Source organism: Marmota marmota, unplaced genomic scaffold (assembly GCF_001458135.2).
Source record: "Marmota marmota marmota unplaced genomic scaffold, marMar, whole genome shotgun sequence".
Classification (NCBI taxonomy): Eukaryota; Metazoa; Chordata; class Mammalia; order Rodentia; family Sciuridae; genus Marmota; species Marmota marmota.
Window position 1 is genome coordinate 13,817,489 of NW_026000164.1, and position 2,795 is coordinate 13,820,283.

The 2,795-nt window shown below is 47.7% G+C and overlaps 1 protein-coding gene across 2 annotated transcripts in view; it reads left to right on the forward strand.

The window, feature by feature from the left end:
• Positions 1-1,260: 1,260 nt before the first annotated feature.
• The window catches only part of Ptn (pleiotrophin), a 104,940-nt gene continuing 103,405 nt past the window's right edge, over positions 1,261-2,795 (forward strand). Inside the window, exon 1 of one of the 2 annotated variants that reach the window (XM_048786895.1) lies at positions 1,261-1,718. The gene's annotated coding sequence lies outside the window, so the exon portion shown is untranslated. The remainder of the gene's footprint in view (positions 1,719-2,795) is intronic. The other variant, XM_048786894.1, reaches the window with a different exon arrangement.

The following is a 2,795-nucleotide window of genomic DNA, read 5'->3' on the forward strand; positions in this document are numbered from 1 at the left end:
TCCTTCCTTCCTTCCTTCCTTTCTTTCTTTCTTTCTTTCTTTCTTTCTTTCTTTCTTTCTTTCTTTCTTTCTTTCTTTCTTTCTTTCTTAAGATAGGATCTCAATAAGTTGCTGAGGGCCTCCCTAACTTACTTAGTCTGGCCTCAAACTTGCCATCCTCCTGACTCAGTCTCCTGTGTTGCTGGGATTATAGATGTGTGCCACCTCACCTGACTGTAAATAAAATTTTGATGCTTCCTCTTTTGATTGATGGGTTGATTGATTTATTAAAGCTCTACTTGCAGGAATGGGACATCTGTCCAGGTAGCAGTCAAGAGAAGAGCTCTGAGTCCTAAAAAACTATCTGCCATGAAAAAAATGCCCCTAATTTGGGGATTTAGGAATGGTCCTAAGAAATGTAAATTTTAGTTATATACAGGGCTTAATAAGCACTTGTCGAGTTGAATCCAAGAGATGCAAACTCAGAACTATGGGAAATGGAAGTATATTTTACAACTGCTTTGAGGTGGCAGCTAATAAACTGAAAGGAAATAAAAGGTGCAAGCCGAGGAGCAGGAAAGAACTAATGAATGAGGTTAAAATCTCAATACTTACATTTTGAAAATGTTTGGGTAAATACGCTTTAAGCTTCCTAATCATTTTTATAATTTATCTCATTTATATCATAGATACTGATCTATGGGAGACTCATTGGACCCTAGATCTATTACTTCAGCCTTTTTCTTCAACTAAAAGAAACGCAAGTTCCAGAAAGACAGGATCTCCAATCTCTGCGTTTTACAAACCTCAAAGTTTGAGCCCCTTGGATTAATCCCCTGAATTCTTGAGTGCTGCAGAATCATGTCACTAAATAGGTCACTAGAGGCACCAGGAAGCCCAAAAAGGAAAAAGCCCCCTAAAGGGAAGTGGCACTTAATTGGGAACTTTCAGAGATCTGCCACTCTTTGTGACAATCCAGAAAAAGTACTTTACAGGTTTTGTGACTGCAGGTGGGCTGCGACTGACAGCTGAAATTAACTGGGGCTCCGTGCAGGGAGGGCGGTTGTCAGGGGGGAGGAAGGAGCTGCTGGATTTGAAGACTGTGTTTTTTTCATCTCGAATATCATCCGTTCAATTGTGCAGATCCCAAACTCTAAGCTAAAATGCCACCCATTGTCCCTTTAAGGCATCCTACTTGGTAAACAGGAGCAGGCACCCATAGAAAGAATAGGTCGTGCATGGAGTTTGGAAAAGAAATATCGTGTTGGGGCTCTGCTGAAAACAAAACGATCTTGCATCTCCTGGCCTCTTGGTTCAAATCCCTTTTCGTGCTCCGTGGGGAGAGACTACCCCTGGAGTATTCTGCTTTTAATAAGCTTCCCAATCAGCTCTCGGGCCAAAGCGCTCTCCCTCCCTCGCCCAGCCTGCGTCCTCTCAGCCCTCCCCTTCTCGGTTTCCCTTCCGTCCCCTCCCAGTCAGGGAGTAATTGAGTCAAAGGCAGGATCAGGTTCCCCGCCTTCCAGTCCAAAAATCCCGCCAAGGGAGCCCCAGAGCGTAGGAAAATCCAAAGTGGAGAGAGGGGAAGAAAGAAGCCAGAGTCATCCGTCCAGGAGGAGGCAGAGCGGCAGCCGCCCAGGCGGGAGCAGAGCTAGCCCTACCTGGACTCCGGCCGCGGCAGAGAGACCTCGCCCCGTGCAACAAAGGCAGCCTGCGCGCCCCGAGGACATCTGCAACTCAAAGTAAGTGAGAGGGAACGCGCGATCCCTCCCAGGGGTCTCCCATCCCGGTGCCACTTCGGGGCCGCCCGCGGATGATGGTGGTAGGAGTGGGAGAGAGGCTGCCGGGTGCCTTTGCTCTCAACGCTGACTTGCTCCAGAGGCAAACCGAGGCTTATTTGGGGCGGATTCGGATCAGGCTGGTTAGGGTGCTCTTGGATGAGTGGAAGGGAAGCGTTTGCAATGTTAAGCAAGCTTGTGTGGGGCCTGGGGATGGTGTCCTAGCTACCTGCTGGGGAACACGCTGGTGTGGGCCCTAGAGGGAAGGGTTCCCAAAACCTGGAGCTTTGGTAGGTGTGTCTGAGGCTGGTAGACTGAGAGGGAGGGAGAGAGGGAGGGAGAGGGAGAAGGAGAGGGAGGGAAAGAGAGAGAGAGAGATGTCTCTTTCCCCCATTTCCTCTTTGCTTCTCTGGATGCCCCAGAGTTTGCAACCCATGTCTCTTGGTTGGCATTTCTAGGTGTGGTGCGGGGGCTGGTTGGTCCTGGTGCCTGCTGACACAGCACATCTCTAGGGCTGCTGGCTGACACTCCTGGACTTGCTTGGTAGTCCAGAAATGGTTCAGTCCAAAGTTTCAAAGACACACCTTGAATCCCATCTCTCATTTGAATGCTAATTTTAATAACCACCCTGCACGCAGGCACTTGAACTTTTAATTTCACCCACATAAACCTGGGGTGTGTTTTTTACCAGTTTGCCAGATGCTTAGGATTTCAGAGTTGATGCTTTTAATAAGTTAACAAAATATTTTTTTGAAAGGGTGAAACATGAACCTGAACACACACACACACACACATTCATGCGCACACACACATACACACACACACACACTCACACACACATGCCCACACACACATGCTCACATACCATACCTTTCTCTGTGGGTGGGCCATGAGAAAAGGGAATGAATAATGTGAAGGAATATCTAAGTCGTAGTCTTTTAGCATTTCTTGCATCTCTGCTAAAGGATTGTCAGGCATTTTGCTCCTGCATTGAGAGAGAGAGAGAGAGAGAGAGAGAGAGAGAGAGAGAGAGAGAGAGAG